Here is a 26,954-nt window from a genome sequence, read left to right as displayed (position 1 = left end):
TTTCAAAAATAAAATAAAATGGTAAATATTCTTCCTGGAGCAAAAAGATCACATAATGAAGAGTAACCAGTGTTGTTCTCTAGAAGCTTGAAGAGCAGTGGGATTGGGTATTTCTAATCCCTAGTAATGAATTACAAAATGGAAAATTATCTGGCTGTGTCTCATTGGGAATTTGTGCATAACCAGAAGGTTGGAATGGAGCTAATGTTCTGAAAAATTACAACCATTTGGCTATAAAGATTCAGCCTGAAGAAAGTTAAATGGCTTAGCCAAAATTTTAAATAAGATATTTGGCCATTTTTGGACTAGACATATGATCAGTTTAAGGAGATGGAGGACATTATTCCGAGAAAGAGGTAGAAGTAAACCGTAGGTAAAGGAAATCACATTGGCAGTAGGATTATGCTCTATAATCAAACTGAAGTTATAACCATTTTATCTTCTGGGTGTAAGTAAGGAAGATGAGGTAATAACTAATAACTGTTTATAAATTTAAACCAGAAACTCTGCTTCATAATTGATGCCCCTCCCTATTCTTGAACTTAAATCTATTCAGAAAAATAGGAAATATACACAATCTCACTCACAGGTTATGTTATGCAACAGTCATATTTCACTTCTCCAGTCATCAGTTACACGATACACTCATACACTGAACCAGAAAATGAATAACAGAAAGTCTTATACAAGCAGAAGAGATGTCAGCACTAAACTTAATTAATTTGCTCATAGGAAAGTACCTCTGGATCTAACTCATGTCCTGAGTCTTTATTATTTTCAGTTATCTGCTTTCCATAAAATTATGACCCCAGGGTTGAATGTTCTAATATATTAGAATGCCAGTATTTTTGCTTATGCAAGAACTTTATTTTAGACATTGATGAGTGGCCTCAGTCATTCTATTTGACATGAGAGACTTTGGTTCTTTTGCCACTTCTGTCCTTCTTCCCTGTGCCTGAGAACACAACCCACTTTACACTGTCATTCAGCCACAAATTCCTCCCAACCTCCCCTCTGATCTTGCTCACTGTCACGGAAAGACTTTTGCTCGGATATTGTAGTAGTACCTCTGAATTAGGTAGATCTTTCCATAAAAGGAAGATGAAATTAAGGCCATCTCTCCTACACTGGTGGGGAGGGAAATTAAAATTGTTGGACAGAAAAGCTTCCCAGAAGTAGTGGCTCTGAGTGATCTGGCCAGGGAAGGTGAACCCTGCAGCAACCCACTGGACAAGGGCCGTTGACGCTGTTATGCTGAGAACTATTGGCAGAACTATTGGGAACAACAGAAAACAAAGTAGGAAAAGCCAGTAGGGCTAATACTTTCTATAAAATGATTATGCTTGTTAATCATTCACTATATAGTAAATTTGTGTTTTTATTGTAATTTTGAAATGTTTTTACCTTTTCATGATAGAAATGCATTAACTTTTTGTCTCATTGAATTTGCTTCATGAATAATTTGCTTTATGAATTATAAACATAGAACATTATATTTATATATCATAATGATATAAAGATGTGAAAACAATTTATATAAATATAAAAATAAAGCATCAATATTTTGATGTGATACAAAATAGATACATATATGTATGTATGTATATATACTTGATATGTGTGTGTGTGTGTGTGTGTGTGTGTGTATACTTGATAGGTCACATAGGTGGATAGATGAATGCAGATGAATTCAGGTTACTACAAAATACAGAATATTTAAAGCAAAAAATTGGAAAGAGAAGATAGAGGCAGATTCAACAGAGGCAGTGAAAAGCAACAGTGAATCTGACAGTGATAGAGGAGAAGGAAAATACGTCAAAATGAAACATAAGAAATAAAAATAAAGCCATTCGCTTAAGGGTAAATATGATCTCCTGAAGACATCTCCACCATAGCCTAGAAAAATTTTGACATTCATAGTGATGAGCCTGAGGAATATGGAAAATATTTATTGCACTTTTTTAAAGGAGGCATCAAATACTATAGTTCTGGGTTTGCAATATATGTATTTATAGTTCTGGGTTTTCAATATGTCAAGAAAACCTGCCACATTAAAATGTGATTTATAAAGCAATTTTCTAAATATTTTTAAAAAATGCACTCATCTATGTCTCACTTTTAAAACTATCCCCTGGTGGAAATTCATTGAGTTTTTCTATTTGAATAGAAGAGGCTTCCTTTTGTTAATGCACTTTTGTTAATTGCACGCTTAATGAATCTCTGTGGGAGGCCCACCATGAAAAAGACAGCATGTTATTCCTCAAGGAAATGTTTCTCAAGTTTCTATTGACATGTGTCCCCAGATGAACCTTCCTGCTTCTACCAGGTCTCTAATATTGTGGAGACTTGGAGAAATCCACAGAAGTAATACCTCTCCATTTTAAGATATGAAAATTGTAGAAATAAGTGAAGTTGCTGCTTCATATTGATTACCAATTAAAGGAGATCTTATGAAGTAGCAAAATATTAGTGATCTTGTGTCTTAATCTAAATATCAAAAATAGTTTTATGTTATTTACTATTATATTTTTATTAGGATTGGACCCATGAGGATTTCTATTGGCTAGAGAAGTGTCAGCAAAGTACACAGAATTATAGCACCAATTAAATGATAAGCTTCATATAACTAGTTTAGATAAATCTGTAACCATGCAGATTCTCAGTATTATCTGGAAAGATGAGTAGCAATTGATGACCACATGTATTTTTCACTAGTTACTTGAGATACTAGTTAATGTATAACTGCAACATTGTTAACAAAGTCATAGGAAGTAATGTCTAATACTTTTTTTTTTATTTTTTAAGATTTTTAATTTATTTATTTGAAAGAGAGAGTGTGTGAGCACGAGCAGGGGTAGGGGCAGAGGGAGAAGGAAAAACAGATTCTCTGTTGAGCATGGAGCCCCACTACAACTCAGGGCTAGATCCCAGGACCCCAGGATCATGACCTGATTGAATACAGACCCAACTGAGCCATCCAGGTGCCCTATCTAATACCTTTTTATTAACTGGGGGAGGAGAATAGTGTGATTTAGTGACATATTTCGATCCTATAATGCACATACTAAAAACTTTCTTGTTATGTTATGAGTAGTAACTCAAATTGGCATTATAAAACAATGATTTGGAGGGGTACCTATGTGACTCAGTTGGTTAAGCAACTGCCTTTGGCTCCCTTCTTAATCCCAGGGTGGATCATGATCCCAGAATCTTGGGATCCATCCGCATCCAGCTCGCTGCTCAGCGCAGAGTCTGCTTCTCCCTCTCCCTCTGCATCTTCCCCTGCTTGTGCTCTCACTCTCTCTCTCCCTGTCATATAAATGAATAAACTCTTAAAAAAAAAAAACAAAAAACAATTATTTGGAGAATTACTTTGATGAGTAACTTCTAATTATCACATCCTTAATTATGACTCCTAGTGTGTTGAACAATGACCTTTTCCCTAAACTTATTCAACATGCCAACAGAAATGTCCTTAAACTACTAATTCTCTTGCTAATATTTTTTTCATTAAAAAAAGAAGAAGAAGAAGAAGAATAGTGAATTCTAGCCAAGCCAATTTCACAGGCATTAGATTTCAATTAGTGGAGCCCCGACGTGTGCATTTTCCCTCAAGAGAATGTAGTTAAAAATAGTAAAAATTCAACTGTATAAATATCAAACATATTCAACAATTCAAAAGAACAGTGATGATAGGGGAGTGAGTATAGACTATTAAAGTGTTTAGCTGCCCTTTGAGATAGTAGTTGGGTATAGAATTGCTCTAAGGGCCCCTCTTGAAATGTCAGTAAAGGAAGGACTGGATGCATTTCTGTAGGAATCACCTGGTTTTTAAGACTTCGTAATTACTGTTTCTATGTGTTCACTGATCTCCAACTTGTTTGATGGGTGCAACTGTTCAAAACAAAACTAAAGTCGAGCAGAGATACAAGGTTCTATTTCTGGAGTTCAGGTTGGTTCTCTCTTTAGAAGTAATATGAAGTTGCTCTGCTAAATGGGACTCTTTCACATGAACTTTGCAGGTGGAGTGAGCTGAGAAACAAAGGATATCCAGTTATCTATGGAATACTCATCCCCATCGCCCCACAGCTCCAGCTTACAGCTTTGTAGTTTTATGATAACATAAATTATATTAAAACTACATTAGTAAAGCACTGCTACGGGCTTTCCCATATTGACAAGATACTTTATTATTCAAAGTTTATTGCTACCACTAGTTAGACACTTCCAAACTAGAAACCTGTGCTCCCTATTTTTCTCATTCGGGTCTTCTAATTTTATTTGCATGTGTAACATCTGCTTAGCTCAGAGCAGTGAACAAGCTATTAAGACTTTGCTGATAATGGGACCTTCAAGATTTTTTATTTACATATGTTTCAGTCTAAAATATACACTCTTGGGACACGCATACACATTAATACAAATGTGCACCAGCAAGAATTTTACTTCTAATCCATGTAGATGCTTCATAATTATTCTTAACATTTATCACTACCAGTAATTTGCTTTTTGTTTATTATCTTGTTCCTCAAATGTGATGTAAATATCATAGGAGAGAGTCATAGAATGGGTTTCTTAGAGATTCTGAGATGAAGGGTGACTTGTAGATTTATTTGGCAGTATTTTTGAGAGATTGACCACTAAAAAAGTTGAGGAGACAAGACAGCACAGGGCAAAACTGACTGGGAATGCAGTAGCAACTGGGATTTATCTGGTCTTATAAACTGTAGAGCTGAGATGACCTTTCAGAGTGGTCACTCCTCCTGGGAGCAGATTGGAGGGTGAGGAGAAGGAAAGGTGACCTTGGGTCAAGAATTTCCTATGGCCAAGAACAATTCCCAAGGACAGATGCAGTTGTGAGTCAGTAGCATCTGATGTGGCTGGCAAGTAGGACACACCTTTTACCTGACTTGGCACAATTTAATGACAGGGGGTTTTGGCTTTATTTGCATTGCTCCTTCCCATATTCCGAAAGCTTAGCATAGTGCCTAGCACATAACATGTGTTTAGTGAATAACTGCTAAAAGAAAATAATTTATCACAATCTTGTGACTTATATGTTATTAGAGCTACAAAATCCTGACAAAATAAGTTATAAATTACAGACCAGACTGAGAAGGAAGAAAAGTTGTCTTAGTGTTCTCCTTATGAACTTAAAGCACAGATATAACATTTTGTTTAATATAAAACAAAATAATTGTAGCATTTTTCTGACATATAATGGAGAAATACTTTGGTAAATATTGATATTATATCTAAGGAGCTCTCAGTGTTAAATGGGAAAATACAGTATAGGTTAGACCATTTGAAATTTTGTAGATCTCAATCAGTGTCTGTGAATCTGGTAAGTTCAGAAATAGATATACCAATATATTCTAGCATACTCCAAATGAAAGTGTTTTAGGGAACTTCAGTTACATAACAATGACATATGAAACTTTTAGTATCTTAATTTATTATTCAGAAAATTGTGGTGGTTTTGATTAAATCTACTCAAAAACTTGGTGCTCATTTTTATAAATACATGATAAAACTGGAGTAATATAGAAAAGCACATTATTGCCCCAGACTATAAATATGTGAAGCACTAAATGCATGTCATTATAGAGGAGCAAAAATATCAGGCTGGTCAGTTTCTCCTGGTAGCCTTTAATGCCATAAGACAATGGAAGATCAATGAGATATTAAGGGAAAATTTGTATCAGCCATGAAGTAGATAGTGAGACAAGATTTTCTACAGTTATCTGTAGGGAGTTCTGTAGCTATTAGAAATCAAGGAAAATTTTCCCCATGATCTCCTTGTGAGAGCACTATTTAAGATAAACTATAGGTAATGCAGGGATGTCTGGAGGAGTTAAATATAGGACTGAAATTGGACATTTGAAAAATGTTTAAGCATAAAGCTAACATTAAAGCAAATGTAAAATTAGATTGTGAAACAGAATATAAATGTAGATGCTATGACAATGTAAAAACAACAGCACAATTTAGAAAAAAAAGATATAAAGAACTCATGAGTGAGTTCAGTATTTGTCTTTTCTTTAATTGCTGACAAGTCAAGTGATAGATTCATAAATATTAAAAGTACTTAAAAAGATAGGGGCAGCTATGTGGCCTAGTTGGTTAAGCATCTGACTTTTGGTTTTGGCTGAGGTCATCATAATCTCGTGGTCCTGGGATCAGTATGCAAAGGGCTCTGTGCTTGGCGCAGAGTCTGCTTGTCCCTCTGCTCCTCCCCCTGCTTGGCAATCTCTCTCTCAAATAAACAAATAAAACCTAAATAAACAAATGAATAAATGTACTTAGAAAAATAAACACTGAGGAAACAGGATGACTGACTTTCTATATAATAATTTTTATATAATACTATATAAAATTTAATTTTTTAAGTACAGAATAAATACAAGTATTCCTATAAACTGTAGTGATTACACACACATACATCTAGCAGACACAGACATGGCAGTGAAAATCATAGTGAGATTTGTTTGTTAAAAATATAAAAGCCAACATTATAACCCAAAATCATCTGACAGGACTAATATGAACTACATCTGCCATATGAAAATTATAAACTGACTGAGGACATACATTAAAAGAAAAAATTTATGAAATGGGACATAAACCCCAAATTTAGGTTAAAAATCTAGGATATAGTAAAGAAATGCAGATAAAATAGTGATTGAGGAAATTTGAAAATAAAAAGAGAAGTAAAAAAAAAAAAGAAGTAAAGGTGTGTTAGACAAATGCCAACAAAAAAGAAATATACAACTAATGAATCTTTGAACACTATATCAAAAACCAATGATGTACTATATGTTGGCTAATGTAATAAAAAAAAAGGTAATAAAAAAGTAATTAAAAAAAAGAAATGTCAAGTTTACATGTTATCCCAGACGTTTGCATAATTATATACTAGATAACATCAACATGCATAAAGCAAATATTAAAGGTAAACTTGGAATACAGAGAAACTCACTAGTAACAGTTAATTTTCTCAGTTTGTGAAGGATTACCTGTGTAAAAGAATAAAATAATCAGCACTAATGATGTGTAACTACTCTGAAAATCATAAAAATAAAAAAAAAAACTTCTCAGGTACTTACGGAATATTCACAGACATTAACAATACATTATTTTGCAATAAACTAATCAGACTGCCCAAAGAAATTGTGCAAATTAATAACAAAACTAGAAACAAAATGGTCCTTTCACAAAGAAATTAATATGATAATACACTCTATATTAAATGACTATTTAATGAAAATATATAAATATAAGGATCATATTTTCAAGAAAATCAAAATAATTAAAAATGCATTAGTCAGAATTAATGGGATTCAGCAAAATTAGTGCTCTGGGGAAAATTCATAGTCATGAAAAAGTACATTAATCTAAAAATAAAGAAAAAAAAAACTTTCCATACGAAAAAAGTTAGACTAAAAATAACCAAAACCATAAAGATAATATGAAGAAAGGAATGAATAAATATATGAAAAATATTTTAAAAGAAGGGAAAATTGATAGAATTATAAGTAGAAACAAAAATTTGCTCTTTGAATAAAAATAAAATAAAAACACAAACTTAACCTATCTAAGAATAATGTAAAATCAAAAAATGCAAAATAATAAAAAAGAGGAGGAAAAAAACATGAGTTAATTTATTTGTTCTCTGTTTATAGGTCTGATTTTGTTTTTTTGTTTGATTATATTTTTTTGTTTTACATTTTAGATTTCATATGTAAATGAAATCGTATGGCATTTGTCTTTCTCTGTTTAACTTATTTCACTTAGCATAATACCCTCTAAGTCCATCCATGTTGTTGCAAGAGGCAAGAACTCATCTTTTTTAATTCTGTATAATATTCCATACACATATACCACACCTTCTTTATCCATTCATGTATCAATGGACACTTAAGTTGCTTCCATATCTTGGCTATTATAAGTAATACTAGAATAAACATAAGGGTGCATATCTTTTCAAATTAATATTTCAATTTTCTTTGGATAAGAACCTAATACTTAAATCATATGTTATTGCTATATTTAATTTTTTGAGGAACTTCCATACTGTTTTCCACAGTTGCTGTACCAATTTACATTTCCACCAACAGTGCACATTTCTTTTCTCATTCTCATAAACACTTTTTCTTTCCTGTCCTACTGATTCTAGCCATTCTGACAGGTATGAGGTGATATCCTGTAGTTTCAATTTGCAGTTCTCTGATGGTTAGTGATGTTATTTATTACTTCTAATAGTTTGTTAGTTGCGTCTTTAGGGTTTTCTATATACAGTGTCATGTGGTCTGCAAATAGTGACAGTTTAACTTCTTTCCTACCAATATGGATGACATTCTTTTCCTTGTCTGATTGTTAAGACTAGGTTTTCCAGCACTCTGTGGAATAAAAGTGGTAGGAGTGAACCTCCTTGTCTTATTCCTCATCTTAGAGGCCAAGTTCTCAGTTTTTCACTAGTGAGTATGAAGTTAGTTTTGTTTTTCTCATTTATTGCTTTTATTATGTTAAGGTATGTTTCCTTTAGATCCCTTTTATGAGAGTTTTTATCATGAATGAATGTTGAACTTTGCCAAATGCTTTTTCTGCATCTACTAACATGATCATATTACTTTCATCCTTCATTTCACTGATGTAGTGTATGGCATTGATTTATTTGTAAATATCGAAACTGATAATTGCCAGAGAAAAGGGGGTTGTGAGGATGGGAGAAAGGTGGAGGGGTGGGAGAGATAAAGGCTTCTACTTATGGAATGAATAAGTCATGGATGAAAGTTACAGTGTTGGGAATATAGCCAGTGTTATTATAATAGCATTGCATGGTGACAGATGATAGCTACAATTGTGGTGAGCAAAGCATAATGTATAGAGATGTTAAAGCACTGCATTGTACACTAGAAGCTAATGTAACATTGTGTGTCAACTATCCCCAGATTAAAAAAAAAAATTTAAACCACAAAAGTTAAGAGAAGGCTACATTGAACAATGCAAATAAACTTGGAAAAATGGTCAAAAAGGATAAGGTAAGGAGATTAGGAGTACTGAGTAATGTAAAAAGAAAAAAAAAGTTGATTTTAGGAAGCTATACATTACCAAATTTGACCTCATAAGAGATTAAAAGTCTAAAAAACAAAACTTCCAAATTGGTCACGGAGAGTGTGTTAAAAAATAATTAAAGAGAAGGAATTTATATGACACAAACTTTATTTAATACTTCATGAAGTGAATAGTCTCCTTTTGTAGAACTGGAAAGTGGGATGGAAGGCAGGAAGTTTTAATAAAATAAACAAAAAGAACAAGGAAGAAAAACATAGAAAAAAACTGATTGGCTGAGGTCACACTGTCAACCTTGTTTGGGGCGACAAGGCCAGAGTTAGCTGACTGAATATATTGTTTCTGTTAAGCAGAATGTTCACAGGGATACAAAGCTTATTTAAGTTTTATTTTGCTAATGTGACACCCCATGCAGAGGTGACTCCATCTTGGGCCTAGAAATGTATTTCAACAGGTATTATTAAAGATCTAGTCTTAAGCAAATACTACCACAGCCAAATATTTTACAAGAAATTTTTACCAAACATTTAAACAGAAGGTGATTCCCATGCTATTTAAACTATTTCAGAACATAGAAAAAGGAAGGAAAGCCTCCAAACTCTATGTATGAGGTAAGTATAACATTGATTCCATCATTTAGCATACAAAAATTAGAATAATTTTCACTTATCACTAGTAGTAAAAATCATAAAAAAAAAAGTACTGGGAAAATCCTGTTGAACATGAAAATAAAAATACTTGACTAATGTGGCTTATCCCAGGAATATTAGTATATATCAACATTAGGACAATAAAATGGCAAAGGACAAAATGCAATAATCATTATTAATTTAAAAATAATCAGTTTTTAAATGAGAATAGATGGATATTTATTAACATGACAAAAACGTTCCTATTTCAAGCACAAAACCAAGAACATGCTTAATGTAGAACAAACTTGATCAAGTCCCACTAGAGTCAGAAACAAGAAATGGATGACCAAGCTGACCACTAGTATTAAACATTGGTGGCACATATATTAGACAAGAAAAAGAAAAAAAAATGTATAAACATTGAAAAGAAATAGGTAAAACTATCTCTATTTACAAATGATATAATTGTATGGTAAGATAATTAAACTGAGTAGCAGGCCATAAAATTACTATATAGAAATAAATTGAATATATTTTAAAAAGCTAGTAGGGTGATATAATAAATCCATTTATAACAGAAATAAATAATTATTAAAAAGAAAACATCTGGAAATAAACTTAATATGGAAGAATTTTTTTTTTTACAAAGACTTTACTGAAGAAGAAAGAACAAGAAAAAAAAGGGGGGACTTGAATAAATGGAAAGACATACTACATTTTTATTAAAAAAAACCCCAAAATCATAAAAATGTCAATGTACTTTGTAAGTATAATGGGACACAAGTAAAAACACTATCTTTTCCTGTTATTTGGAAAAAACAGTTCTGAACCTCAAATAGAAAAATTAAAAGACTGGAATTCTGGTTTCTACTTGTAGAATTTGGAAACTGTCATTGCTGTTCTTATAAAAGGAAAACAAAACAAAATAAAACAACTGTACAAAATAAAAATCAAACACTTGCTACTCAGAAATCTGAACAGCCTGTCAATCCACAGAGTCACAGTTGAAATCTGCTCAACCTTGGGCAGAAGCTTCTGGGGCCACAAATTGGTAGGAAAACTCAAATGGTAATTTTGATGAATTTCTAGATGTTGAATGTGGAGAGAGAAAAACTCCTCATGGCTACTGTCTTAGAAGCACCCCTATACTATCATAAGCTTTTCTTCCTGAATTCCCACCAGATTCTCATGGGCACAATCTGAAAACATCCCCTCAGATGTTTCTTTGTTGCTATCAGGGAAAAGGGAAGAGCAAAAAATTTGAAATACATCCAAAACCTTCTCCATAACAAAGGCCTATACTATAGGAGAAAATAACTTGTCAGAGCTCTGTCCAAGAGCTATGGACAAAGGACTTTCTTCTCTTCCATGCCCCTTAATCTCCAGTCTGCCAAAGGGGAAGGGGAAACATTATATAAGAAAAACACTCATGGAGGTAGTAGATCAGAGAGCAAGGTCTATTAAGATTGGGATTATATCGGGGCGCCTGGGTGGCTCAGTGGGTTGGGGCTTCTGCCTTCGGCTCAGGTCATGATCCCAGGGTCCTGGGATCGAGCCCCGCATCCGGCTTTCTGCTCAGCAGGGAGCCTGCTTCCCTTCCTGCCTCTCTGCCTACCTGTGATCTCTCTCTGTCAGGTAAATAAATAAAATCTTAAAAAAAAAAAAAAAAAGATTGGGATTATATCATAAGATTACAGAATGCTTCCCCTCCACCATGTCTTACCACTATACCATCTAGTCTCTGGTATAGTAGTAGATTATATCTGATTAGATGGCTTAAACATTTGTTTTCTCACAGTTCTGTAGGCTGGGTAGTCCAAAATGAAGGTGATGGCCAATTGGTTCCTGGCTTTGGATGGCTGCCTTCTTGCTGTGTACTTACATGATGGAAATAAACAATGTGAGGTCTCCCATTTCTTTTCTTATAAAGACAGTAGTCCTGTTAGATGAGGGCTCCATTCTTAATGACCTCATTTAATCTTAATTCCTTACTCTAAATAAAGTCACATTAGGTCAGACAGCATATGAATCTCTGCAGAAACAATCCAGTCCATAGCAGTAGAGAAGCTCAAATTCAAGAGGAAAGACAATAGCAAAGGTAGTAGAGGAATTTAAAGTCTCTGATATTTATAACTACAAAGCCCAACTCCTGGCCAGATTTACATAAACCCTCACACTAGATTATTTACCTCAATTTGTATTACCTGATACAATATATCCAGCTAAGAAAATTACAAGATAAGAAAACTACGGAACGATAGTCCTTATGAACATTGATTCAAAATCCCTCCACAAAATATTGGCAAATTGAATTTAACAACGTAGAACAAGAACAATAGATGGTTGCCAACTGGCTGGTTCAACATTTAAAATTCAATTAATAAAATACATCAAGAAAATTCATATGATCATATCAACATGAAAAAACATTTGAAAAAATTACAAATTTTTTCATGATTAAAAACTTTCAACAAACTAAGAATGAAGGGGAACTTCCTCAACTTAGTAATAAACATTTATTAAAATTTATGGCTCACTTTAGACTTAATGATTAGAGACCGGGCACTTCTCCAAGACTGGGAACAAGATAGGGATGTCCCCTCTCACCACTCCTATTTGAGACTCTACCGGAAGTCTAGATAATGCAAATAACCACAAAATCTGGAATTGAAAAGAAAAAAAAACTCTCTTTTTATCAAGATGAAACCAATATCTCTGTTAAAAAAAAAAATCAAAGAATCAATAAAAAAGTAAATACTGGAACTAAGTGACTAGAGATTCTCTACCAACAGTGAACAACTGGTACCTAAAGAACACATAACACCTAAAGAGTTAAGTACTTAGGTGTAAATATGGGGGTGCCTGGGGGCTCAGTTGGTTAAACATCTGAATTTGGCTCAGGTCATGATTTTAGGGTTCTGGGACCCAGACCTGAGTGGGAAAAAAAATCCCTGCTCAGCAGGGAGTCTGCTTCCCCCTGCTTGTACTCTCTCTCTCACTCACTCTCAAATAAATAAATAAATAAATAAAATCTTTAAAAATAGTTAGGTATAAGCCTAACAAATATATATACAGACTGTATACGTGGAAAACTACAAAACACTGATGAAAAAAAATTTTAAATGATTTAAATAAATAGATAATCCATGTTAATAGATTGTGATACTTAATAATTGTTAAGATGCCAATTTTTCTCAACACAACTTGTTATATAGATTTTACAAAATCCCAATGAAAACCCAGAAAGTTATTTTGTGGGACAAACACATTCTAAAGTGTATTTGGAGATCAAAAACCAAGAATATCTAATCTACTACTGAAGAAGAAAAATAAAGTTTAAGGACTTACACTAGCAAATTTCAAATCTGTTTATAAAGCTACAGTAATTGAGATATAATAGTGCTGGTGAAGAGAGAAATGGATGGATCAATATGACAGAATGGAGAGCCCGGAAATAGGCACAAAAATAATCAACTGATGTTTGACAAAGGAGTAATGGCAATGTAGTGGGAAACGGATATTACATACTGTTAAAACAACAGGACATACATATTCAAAAATAAATAAATTCATAAAATGAATTAGAATTACACCCATTTTTTATATATTTCACAAAAATTAACTCACAATGGACCATAGATCTAAAATGCAAATGCAAACTGTAGAATTTCTAGAAAAAAACATGAGAAGAAATTTTAAATGACCTTGTGTTTGATAATGAGTTTTTAAATACATCAATAGTACCATCCATGAAAGAAAAAAAAAATGATAAACTTAGTTAGAAGTTGAACACCTGCTATATAAGTCTTTGTTACGGGAATGAAAAGACATACCACAGACTCTAATACATAGCTCATAAAGAAATTGTATATAAAGTATAGGAAGAATCCTAAAAACGTAACAATATGAAAATAAACCACTCAATTAAAAATAGGGCCAAAAAATCTGAATGGATACTTTATCAAAGTAGATAATGCTAATACAAATAAGCATATAAGTTATGTTCAATATCAATTGACATTAAGGATTTGCAAATCAAAACAACAGTGAGATACAATTACATACCTGTTAAAATAACTAAAATATGAGAAAAAAGGCCAATATCAACTGCTTGGAAAAGACATGAAATAAGTAACAGGAAACTCTCACTCATTTTTGGTAGAAATCAAAATTGTACAGCAATTTCTTATAAAACTAAATACCATCTCACTATCTGAGATATCAGTCATGCTTCTCTGATGTACCCAACTGATTTGAAAACATATTTCCACAGAAAAATCTATACATGAATGTCTATAGCAGCTTTATTCATTATTACCAAAAACTGGAAGGAACCATGATGTCCTTCAAAAGGTGAATGGATAAACTAACTGTGAAACATCCATATAATGGAGTATTATTCAGCAATAAAAAGAAATGGGCTATCAAGCCATAAAAGGATGCAGATGGATTTTAAGTGCATATTGCTAAGTGAAAGAAATCAGTCTGAAAAAGCTTTATACTGTATAATTCCAATTACATGATCTTCTGGAAAAGCCCATAATGTAGAGTTTTGCTGAGGGTTCGATGGGTTGGAAGGGAAGGCTGTAGAGGGGCTATTATAATGGAATGAAACAATTCTCTGTGATACTATAATGATGAATACAAAATATTAAGAATTTGTATTTCACAAATTAGAGTAAACTTTACAAAATAGAGTAAATGTTAAGGTGTGCAAATTAAAACAAAACTTTACAAAATAGAGTAAATGTTAAGGTGTGCAAATTAAAATGAATGTATTTAGGAGGTGGGGATACTTTATTGATTGAATATAGAATGTGATGAAGATTCTAAATGTACTTCAAGTTTCATTAAAGAATTTCACTGAAAGAGCTGGGGAATTACATACTAAATTGGAAAATGGAATCTGTAAGTCTAATGGCAAAAGGAACTATACATAGCACCATACTCTACTCAATACATTTGTTTCTCACAGAAGATCATGACTCCCCACACTTTAAATTTGGGCAGCCCACAGTGCTTCCTTCCAAAAATTATAGTATAAAAGGGGAATATAAAAGGAATAACTTAACAGGAGGAAACCCTCAAAAAAACTGCCTCAAGCAGGGTGATCAAGGTTAAAATCAACAGTGATTAATTATGCTGATAGTATGTACTCTTGATACAATGTGATGAGAATTGCACTTTATCTCTGTGTTCTTCCTCCACAAAATATATTACTCCAGTCTAATCATCAGAAAAACGTTAAACTAATCCTAATTGAGAGATGTACTAAAATATCCTCAAAACTGTTAAGGTCATCAAAAATAAGAAAAGCATACAAAATACTCACCACCAAGAGAAAATTAAGGAGACATGACTAATAACTATAATATAATATCCTAGGTGGGATCCTGGAAAAGAAAAACAGGGTACTGGGAAAAACTGAGGAAATCTGAATAAAGTATAGACTTTAGTAATAATAATAATGGATAATTAATTTTGACAAATGTTTCACAGTAATATGAGATGTGAATAGCAGTGGAAATTGGTTATAGGTCATAAAGGAAATTTCCATATTTACTTTTCTGTACTTACTTTCTGTAGTTTCCAAAGAATTCATAAGTCTAAAACTCTTTAAAAAAAAAAGATTATCAAATTGAGAAGTAAACTAATAAATGAATTGCCAGACAGTTTGATGATGCCCTGTGTCCAGTATGATCTTAAGACATATGAAAAGGGGTGCCTGGGTGGCTCAGTGGGTTAAGCCTCTGCCTCAGCTCAGGTCATGATCCCAGGGTCCTGGGATAGAGCCCTGCATCAGGCTCTCTGCTCAGCAGGGAGCCTGCTTCCTCCTCTCTCTCTGCCTGCCTCTCTGCCTACTTGTGATATTTGTCTGTCAAATAAATAAATAAAATCTTAAAAAAAAATTACATATGAAAAAATTTTCATTATTAAAACAATTTTTTTCTTTTCCATGTTAATAGAACAGTTAAAAACAGAAAAAAAAGCCTAAAATTCGATTTTATTGGACAATATGAAATATTAAAAAGAAGAACTCTGAAAAAAAAAGGAGAACTCTAGAATCATTGATGAAAGGCAGAACTCAGTAATATTTAATGCTATACGTATCTGGTAGCCATGTGAAAAAATAATGGAGTTAGATTTGTATCTCGCAATACACAGGGTAAGTTTCCTAAAGGATCAGAATTTAAATGTATAAATGAAACCATACACGTATCAGAAAAAGAATATACAGAATATTTTATAAGCTTTATGGATGGAAAGTCCTTTAGTTCTCAAAACTCAGTCATGAAAGATATGACTGATAATTTTTCTACATAAAATGAGAAATCTTATACATGACAAAAAAGCAACAAGAAAGGGAAATAATATTTGCAATTCATTAAAAACTCTCTAATATAAAGAGTATTTAGAAATTGTTAAGAAAAAGACTACCCCCTAAAGAGAAAAATTGGAAAAAGTATAGAGTTCACAGAATAATGAATACAAAAGACTTTTAGCCATGTTTAAATATCATTAGGTTCTCTCATTAAAGAAAAAAAAAAAAAAAAAAGACCAAGAGAGAGAAATGTAAATAAAAACAACACTGAGAACATTTCCACATCAGACTGGCAAAGGTTCAAGAATTTAACAATCAATTTTGTTAGTGAAGTTATGAAGAAATAAAGATTTTCTTGTATTGCTATGGAGTGCATTAATTTGTATGGCTTCCATTCAGTGCAATGTATCAATGTCTTTCATATTTACAAATGCATATACTAGACCCAGCAAACTTTGCTTACAAGAATTTGTCATACAGATTTATTCACCTAGATAAGCAATGTTTTTACAGGGATAGGCATCATAACCTTGTTTGTAAGAGCAAGAGATTTTTTAAAATATCTCTTAATAACGATTCAATTAAATAACTTCTGATATATCTATGTAATGGAATATTAGACAGCTATAAAGAATGAGAAGTTCTCTTTACACTAATATGAAATGTACCATTATCTTGACTGATAAGTGAGAAAGGAAAGTACAAAATAAGCATTTTGCCCTTTTAGGAGAGTATAGTCAAAATCTCATATATAGGCATAAATAAACTCTGTTAAGATATAAAGAAAAGATGAATATTCACTAAGGGAAGAATTGATGGGAAGAAATAGGAACTGAAATATATATGTGTGTGTGTGTTTGTGTCTGTATAATTTTTAATAATGTAAATGTATGTCTATTTTTAAAAAGTTATTTGACTTGTTTTTACCAATTCTATCAAAAGGACTGAAATGGTTTTTACCAGTTCTATCAAGAGGACCGAAATGATGCATTTAAGTCCAATCTACTCATTGTCAATGTCAAAAGAAAACATGAGTTAATGTTGAAATCACCAATATTAACAATATAACAAAACAAAACAGTGTTTACTATTATATAAAATTTTCCGGTGGGTCTCACCTTAAAATTATAGTTAAGGTCAAGTTGTTGTTCTTGAAGGCAAACATTATCACGAGATACATTTACTGATCTCCTACTAAATAAATATCTTACATTTTCATTTGCAATAATTTTTTATTAATTTAAGATGAGTATTTACTTCCCCTGCCCCAATGAAAACATTTTTCTAATATTAAATGAATAATGTTTTATGGTTGAAGAAAATTTTCACAAGATAAAGACGATAGTGCTTACAGCTTGCAGCATAAGTTTAGTGTCCTTTGGTTTAAAAAAAATATGGGATTTAAATTCAAATTTCTAAATTTGTTTTTATTTAAAACTTGTCAAATGTCTTAATTGTATGACTTTATCAAGTCACTTTTATTTCAACTTTTCTCAGTGGGTTGTGGCAAAAATCAGATGACATTGTGTGCATAAGAGCACTTTGTAAATTTTAAGGCACCAGATAACTGTAAATTATTATTCTGACACAGTCATCTACTAAATTGTATGCTAGGATTCTCCAAACAATGAGTGGACTTTCTTTTCAAAAGTTCACCTTTTGCTTATTAGTACAGGAATTAATCACACCTTTAGCCTTGACGTTAGTTGTTATCACTAGAAGCTGCTGACACATCTGAGGAACAGTCATATAAAAAAGATTTCAAAATGTGTGGGAGGACTAATAAGTGTAGAGGGTAGAACCATGGAAAGAGGAAATAAAAACCAAAGATGAAGAGAAAAGGGAAGAAGGCATATAGTGACAAGAATCTATAATTTCAGTACTTAGAACAGAGTTACTGGTATAGATTTCCAACTGGGGATTTTACATTTTAAATCCATTTAAATATTTGTTCATTGTAGTTATGCAGATCATTACAGTAACTTTCCAAAATTTGGAATAAAAATGTGAAAATTGATGAACTTTTAAGGGTGTCCTGAGATATACACAATGTTTTTAGTAGTAACAAAAATGCAGAGATCATAGTTCATGTTTGTATCCTGATAAGTTGATTTAGCTACTTTTTCTGGTAGCACTATCTTACAAGATTATAAAATGATACTTCAGGCTAGCATAATATTTGTGCCTTACTATTTTCATGGCTCTTTTCTGTTCAATGTATTGATCCAACTCTATGGATATATCATTTCTACTCCCTTTCTTCTTTATATGCCAGATAGATTTTTTTTTTTTTTTCCTACATTTGCAATTTGGTTTCTTTGACTTTGTCCCAGTCTCTGAATTGTTGACTGTCTTCTTAGGGGTTAGTTACTTCAGAACATGAATAAAGAGACTGTAACTGCAAGAGTTTTTCTCAGGGTAGATAAGACTTTTACAGGATTTGGAATTATAATGATAAATTGTTATTTTATTTTATTTATTTTATCTTATTTTATTTATCTTATTTTTTCAGTGTTCCAAGATACAATGATAAATTCTTATGTACATACATGATATTATCACACTACAGACAAAAGAGAACAAGAGTTGGCAAATCAGTACTTCCCTGATTCACAACATTTTCACTAGTTTGGATTTAATCCAAATTGATCTTTGTGTACTTTTCATCAACTCAACTAGGCAAGTTCCTAGTAAACAGAGAAAAGCTAGAAATACTGAAGATGAAAGGGTTTCTGTACGTCTGGCCTAACCTTGGACAATGTCACTCCTAATAACAACAGATGGTGTTACTCCCTCTGAAGTCCTGTTTGTTGATGTTATAAATGACTAAAAATTGGGATTTGGGGGGAAGTGCTGACAAAGACTATGCTAGATCATCTCACAAGATGGCATTAACTTGCATTCCTGGTAACTGTAAAGGCAGGTATTCTTGCTGCATTATAATTGCATGACTTTCCCTATAATCCAATATCCCAGAACATTTCAAATATACATGAGAAAAATGGGAAGTTAGAATTTAGCAAATTGTAAAAGATTACCATAGCAGCAAGATGTAGAGTCACTGATTTTTTTTTTTCTGTGTACAATAAAACATGAAATGTTCTTTTAAACTTCAAAAACACAGAAGTCAAGAAGGAAGAATTTTAAACTAGGATTCAGAAGAAAAAAAGTCAACTGGCCCAGAAAACCTCTCTAGAAGCCCTTTGCTTGGGCCTGGTAGTTTCTGGATTGGGAGTTAATTAGCATCAAATGAGGACAGCGGAAACTGAGTGAGCAGAGACTGGACATACCTCTTTTGGGGAAGTTGTCATGTTCAGGAAGGTCTCTCAGTGACCGCTGGCCATTGACTGTTGTCAAATGTCAGTCATAGCAAATGCCTTACTGATAATTATCATATGTTAGAATTCAAAGAAAATTTATGGGCTATAATTATGGTCTGTAATGATATAAATACGGTTTTATCTATATAAATATAATAATGAAGAAACTGGGTGCCAGGAAAGATGAACAGATCTCTCCATATAATGCTATACCTCAGCATTTGATAATAAGTGAATAGCTAAGTATGCCTAGAACTTAAATTTCCTTATTCCTAGTTAAGTTTTTTTTTTTTTCAACTCTATCTCTATTTATACTACAAGGGTTGTTCTAGTACTAATTGTAGTGATTGTGAGTATTTCCATGATAAAACTAGCACTTGAATTTGGCAAACTCTGCAATATGAATTATCTCATCCACAACCACTGAGGATTTAATGATTAGCTGCTTTCATTAGAATCCCAGTGAATCTGATTCAGAAACTGAGGAAATTAAAAAAAAACAAAACAAAACAAAAACAAACTAATATATATTATGTGTGTATATATATATATCACAGTATGTGAGAGACATCACACATAAAACTATAAAATTTTATTCAATTTTCATAATAGTCCTGTATTTAAGTTTTTGTATTCATATTTTTATGCACAAAGGAAACAAAGTTCAGAGAAGAAAAATAACTTATCCAAGTCACATAACATGTAAATAATGAGGTGAATTTGAATCTATCTTATTGTTAACTTTCCATCTGAGCAAGCAAATAATTTGTCCAAGGTTAAACTGTAAGCATCAAAATGAAGTTTCAAATACAGGATTTCAGATTCTGTATCACTTGCATTTTCTATAGCATTGCACTTTAGACTTTTTCCAGAAGTTCCTCAGCATTTTTTATGAGGAGAAACTATTTTTCAATTTCTAAAACCTTGAAGTTCTGAGTGAGGTATACTTCTTGCCAATACGGATATTTGTGATGAGTCTCAGAAATGGGAATTTGGCAACATTAATCAGTTTGAAGGTCTACCCAATATAAAACTTAGATCTCCTTTTAATATTTCTATTGTTTGGTTAAGTGTTTTTATTATATGTACTCTCATGTACATTAAAATGGCATACATATATATGTATCGTGTGTGTGTGTGTGTGTGTGTGTGTGTGTGTATCTACCTCTCATCTACCTTTTACCCATCATTAATTTAAATCTAGTGGGTTGACATAGGATAAAAATATAAATACAAACACATTTCTTCATTTATTTTTAAAGATTTTATTTGAGAAACAGAGACCAGGAGCAGGGAAGGAGCAGAGGAAGAGGAACAGAGAGAAGCAGACTCCCTGCTGCGCAGAGAGCCCAATGCAGTGTTGGATCCCAGGATCCTGAGATCATGACTTGAACCAAAGTCAGATGTTTAACTGACTGAGCCACCCAGGCACCCTTCAAGGTCACTTTCCTGAAAAGGATGATCAAAAAATAGTCCCCAATATAGAGTACAATATATTGTGTGCCCCAGAATTAACAGGGCCACATCAGGTATATGGAGCAGAAACCTCTAGGCAGGAGTGATTTTGGGGGTCAGGTAAATCGAAACTTCCTGTTTCCAGAGCACTCTTTCTGAGTTTATTCACAAATGGGTGTATGGTAAAGATAAAAGGTTTTGTCTCAATCCTTTAAGCTTTAAAGAAAGAAGATTGGGAAATAAATAAGGGAAAAACCGGAATGTGGACTTTTGGCAATCATGTGGGGAAAAGTGCAGATTTTATGAAGGAAAAAGTGAACACTGAGTGTTATATGTAAGTGAGGAATGACTAAATTTTACTCTGGAAACCAATATTACACTATATGTTAACTAACTAGAATTTAAATAAAAAACTTGAAACAAAAGTAAAGAAGGAAAGAAGGAAAGAAGGAAGGAAGGAAAGAAGGAAGGAGGGATGGAAGGAAGGAAGATACTAATACTATTGACAGATGAATGAAGAAACCAAGTCAGAGTTGGAAATTATCCTTGCCATACTGAATATGAGACAGTAGGTTGATTTTAAATTCCACCTGCTGTTGAGGAACAGATTCAATAATCCAACGCCAGTCTTTGTTGTGTTTGGCTCAATGACTGGATGGAGCTTGCACCAAAAACCTTTGGAGCTGGAAAGGAGTGGGGCAAAGAAAGCCTAGGAAGCAGAATCATTTCATCTATGCCCTGAAACTCCTGGTGTAATGTTACTGGCAAAGCAGTCACCTGATAAATATTTGTTGATTGATTACAACTTCAATAGAATCATGGAATTTGCATATGATAATAGGGCTAAATATTTCATAGGACTCATTTGGAAAAATGAAGGGTAAATGATGTGATTAAAGTTTATGAAATTTTGGAGGATCTGAATTGAGTGAATGCAAATGTCCTCATTAAATGCTTGATTATTAGTATGTTGAGGATCTCCTTAAACTTGAAAGAGACAATTCTGAATAAATGAAGGTAATGAGACTAATGATAAAAAGGTTAATACACCTTTGGATCAAAAGTGGCAGGGTAAGCTGGACATATAGGAAGGTTGAGGAGAATTGAGATTAAGTTGATGAATGACATATCCAGAGAGGAATTTAATATAATTTAATTCCATACACATTTGGAGACAATCCTATACCCACTTGAGTCTGACATTATGGAACAAAACAACATCCTTCTATAAATTCCTCCTCATTTCCCCTCTTAGGAGCTTAATGACGTCCTGAAATGATAGTGGTTCTGTCATTTCTCACACACTTTCAGTGAAGGACAACTATTTAGAAGGAGAGCACAATTATTCAAGGACCTTGTAACCAAGAATATTTCTCCTCTGTTTGGGAAGACTGTTGTTAGAATCAAGGGCACAGATTTGGAGTGTCCTTAGCCCCAAATCAACTGAACCGAACTGGAGATGAATGAAGTAAGAGACATTATAGCCAAATAGCTTTTATCCACAGATGGAGGAAGAATATAGATTTTCCTCCTGGGTGAATGATTTGAATTCCACTGGGTAAAGCATCTTTGATGAAGAGAGGCGGTAGATTATTTCTATTGCTGATCTAAATCTGTGTCCAACTTACACCACCAGCTGAATGTATCCCCTCCCAATAAAATTCACTTCATTTTGAAATTGTTTTGCATACAAAATACCCAACAACTTGTTGAACAAGTATTTTACTGAGTTGACCATTTTTTTAGATAGAAATGATTCAATTTTATATTAGTTATCAGGAAATGGCATAAAATAGTATTTCATATTCTGTTTAGTATTTTATTTCATTAAAACTAATTTCTGTATTTTTACCTTGTAAATCACTAAGGAACAAGGGAATCCAGTTTCCAAATATCTTCAGTAGGGTTTTATGTATACATTTTTTAAAGATTTTATTTATTTGAGAGAAAGAAAGTGAGAGAGAATGAGCAGGGGAAGGGGCAGAGGGAAAGGGAGAAGCAGACTCCCTGCCGATCAGGGATCCTGATGAGGGGCCTGTTCCTGGGACTCTGGGATCATGACCAAGCCAAAGGCAGCCCCTTAACTGACTGAGCCACTCATGAACCCGTATGTATGTGTTTTATACAGGTAATTTAACACACGACTGTTTGGGATATTTAATAGCTGAATAGATATCAACTATGTCCATATTAACAACCACTCTTGCTAAAAAGCATTTTTTTTTTTGGTCAAAGTTGTTTCATCCAAATCCCCTTTTAGAGCCCAGGTACTTTTATAAAAAATATTACTAAAATACAAAAACCTCAGTCCCAGGGTCCTGGAATCTAGCCTCACGTTGGGCTCCCTCCTTGGTAGGGAGCTTGCTGCTGCTTCTCTCTCTCCCTCCTGCTCTGCCTGCTTGTGCTCTCCGTCAGATAAATAAATAAAATCTTTGAAAAAAAAATAATAAAATACAAAAACTCCAGTTGGTTTGCAATTCTAAAAAAAAAAAAAAAAATTAAGACTGTAGTTCTGAACCAATATGTGTGAATAGCTTCTATTCTTTAAAACTATCTACAGGAATAGATTCTTGCAACGAGCGTTAATTGCTAGTATTTTATTTGACCTGACTGGACAACCAATGTTTCTACAGTCCAGTGTCAATGTGCCAGCACCCCCTGGTGGGCACTGTTAAAAATAAAATTTAGTTCTACTGATAAGAAAGGTTAAAGGTGTTCACTGGTACTCGGTTTATTGTGTGGGAGTGCCTTTGCACAATTCAGATAGTTTTGTGTTTCTGACTGAATACTGTCAAAAGAATACTATGTAACTACAAAAACCCAAGTTAGGATGACACCAGCTCTCATTGCCCTGAAATATCTTTGTATTTAAAGAGTTCACATGTGCATTTTTGTCTGTGCGTGTGTGTGTTTGTGTGCGCGTGCATGTGTGTGTATAAAGTAATATGAGTTATACATCATGTGTGCTTGCTCAGCAAGCATTTTTTATTTAGGTTTGTGCTATGTATTCTTGCACTTACAGCCAAGGTTTTGACTCTTTCCCAGAGTTATTGTGGGATAGAAAAAAGCATGGATTTCTGCATGAGACTGATTTTATTTGACCTCTAATTCTCTCAAATATTAGCATTGTGACTTAGAGAAAATTACTTAGCCTTTTGAACCTAATTTTCTTCATCTGTAAAACAAAAGTAGAAATACACACTGATTGTTACAAAGTGGAAATGGTCAAGCCTCGCCCAAATAGTTTAGGGAAATTTTTCCTAGAGTCCTCCTGTGGCATCTGTTCTTAACAATACCCATCTTTAAAATGCATAAACAGGGGCACCCTGGTGGCTCAGTGGGTTAAAGCCTCTGCCTTCGGCTCAGGTCATGATCTCAGGGTTCTGGGATCCAGCCCCACATTGGGCTCTCTGCTCAGCAGGGAGCCTACTTCCCCCTCTCTCTCTGCCTCTCTGCCTACTTGTGGTCTCTGTCTGTCAAATAAATAAATAAAATCTTAAAAAATAAATAAATAAAATGCATAAACATGTACACCTTTTTATCACTGAACGTCAACAATGATGTAAAAAAACTAAAGAGTTTTAAGCATCAAAATACATTATAGATGGTGCTCTATATGAAACTAAACACAACGTAAACAACTGGATATTTATCTTGATAGGAATAAATTTTCTTTTTTTTCTGTATTATCCTTGGTACCTGACATAAGTAATTATTGATAATTTTACAATAAATATTTATCAATTGATTGATAGAATGTGCAGGAGCTCTAAAAATAGTCAAGTCAAGAGCTAGAACCTATTAGTGAAATGACATTAAACTTGGCAGGGTTTATATAAATGCTTTTCTGTGCAATTATTTATAGATGTGAAAAAAAATCCCTTTAATAGTCACTCCCAAAATATTAGACTATCTCTATATGTATGACTAGTTCTTCAAATCTTGTCTGAATTAACAGGTGATTTTAAATGGTGAAGTAAAATGAAAAGGAAAACAATAAAGGAAAATGAAAGAAAATTTAAGAATACTGGGCAAGTTGTTTCCGGATAGCAAGTTTTTGAGAAGGATTGCTGAATGCCCCAAAAAGTTGGAAAAGAAGGATTGCAAGGCACAAAATATTCAAAGAATGCAAAGTGCAAAAAGAACATATGAAAAGCAATCTCCATTTTTTTGCAATTATGCTCTGTGATATCTGGAAACTATCTGGAACTGTTGTTTTGGTGAATGCACTTCAGAATTTCTTGGTTTCATGCTTTAGAAACAATCTGGTTTATGGTTCGTTGAACAAAGTAGATCTTCTTTGACCACAATGGTCTGTGGTGAAGGCTTCCACCAATGGATTCCAATGCTCATTTCCATTGGCCATGTTCTTAATTTACCATATGTGACATGGTATATTTACATATACTTTAATGCTTCTATATTCTCCTCACGGCTAGATGGGAACTTCCTCTAGGCATGGACATACTTTTTCCTTTTAATGCCATGTGTTATAGATAACCAGGTCAGATTTTTCCAATAAGTTTGCAATTATCCTAAGGCAGAGTTTCTCAAACATTTGTGGCCATAAAACCACTTAGAATGGTGTGAAAGAATACAAATGACTCGAATTCACCCCCAGAAAACTGACTCATAATTTTCCTTTGAAAGTGCTTGGAAATCTATATTTATAAGAAACAACCAAATTTATTCTTATAGTTATTTAAACATGGGCCTATTCAATTGATTTGATTCAGAACAAATTTACTTAAAGGGAATGTAAGCACAGACAACTCAATTTAAAACATCAAAACAAATACGAGATAGAGGTTACTTAACGAACAAATAGTGAAATTATAGTGGTCATTTCTTTCCTATAACTTTAAACATCCTTGTTCATTCCTTAGGATAATGAAATGAGCTTTTTTTTTTTTTTTTTTTTTTTTCAGTTTGAGCTAGGTTTTATGTAGGAAATGACAACTGATACCTTAATAATTTGCCTTTCTTTCTCTTATCTCATTTTATTTTTGGCTGAGAGAACATTTCCTGCTGGAATGAGAAATCATTAAAATGTCAGCAGTTTTGAATTTGTTAAATTTAGGTATGTAGATATCCTGATTCTGTAAAAATAAATAGATAGATTGTAGATAGATAGATGATGATAGATGATAGATAGATAGGTACGTAAAGACAAAGTCTATTACCAAATGTATGAGTTTTCAATTGCTGTGTCACAATAATACCATAAATGTAGTGGCTTGAAATGAAAAAAAAAAAAAATCATTATCTCACAGATTCCTTGGGTCGGAATTCCAGCAGATTTTTAACTGGGTCCTCTACTAAGCATCTTATAGAGTAGAAATCAAGGTGTCAGCCAACTGAGTACTCATGCAGAGTCCTGACTAAGGAAAAATCTATCTTTAAGCTCCCTCTGGTTGTTGACAGAATTTGATTCTCTGTGGTAATAGACTATGATCCCCACTATCTTGCTGGCTATCAACCAAGGAGCACTCTCAGCTCCTACAAGCCACTCACAGGACCCTGCCATGCGATCTTCGCCATCTCAGCAACAAAGAATTTCTTTTACGTCATTACTTCTTATTTTTCAAATCTCTCGGGTTCCCTTTTACTACCAGATGGAGAAATCTCTGCCTTTGAAGGGCTCATATGTTTACATCCATCTCAATCAAATAATCTCTTCTCTGTATCTTAAAGTCAGTTGATTTGGGACTTCAACTATATCTGCAAAATTTCTTTACAGAAATTATGAAGAGTAGGGTTTGATTGAGAATGGACATCTTGGGATGCCACTTTAGAGCTCTGTCTATCAAAGCAGCTAACACTTGGAGCATTTTTTCCATAGGCAGATGACTTAAAAATACGGAACAAAATCTAGCCCTAGAGTTTTACTGGACTTCCACAGTTTGTGTGAGTCAGAATGAAAGAAACAGTAGTTCTAAAGAACAGTTAAGTCTCACAGTGCCATGCTGGATGAAGAAATGCTTCTGCACAGGGGTATGTAACCTATTTATCAAGAATTCCTTTGGGGATCTAATGAACAATTGGAATTTATTCCCCACTTCCACAAATGTCTACATAGATTTCAGGGGTTTTTGTATCCCAAATTAAAAGTTTCTGACCTAAGTAAAAGTGAATGGAAAGAGAACATAATTG

This window comes from Martes martes (genome assembly GCF_963455335.1).
Source record: "Martes martes genome assembly, chromosome: 7".
Taxonomy (NCBI): Eukaryota; Metazoa; Chordata; class Mammalia; order Carnivora; family Mustelidae; genus Martes; species Martes martes.
Note: the sequence above shows the minus strand (reverse complement) of the source record.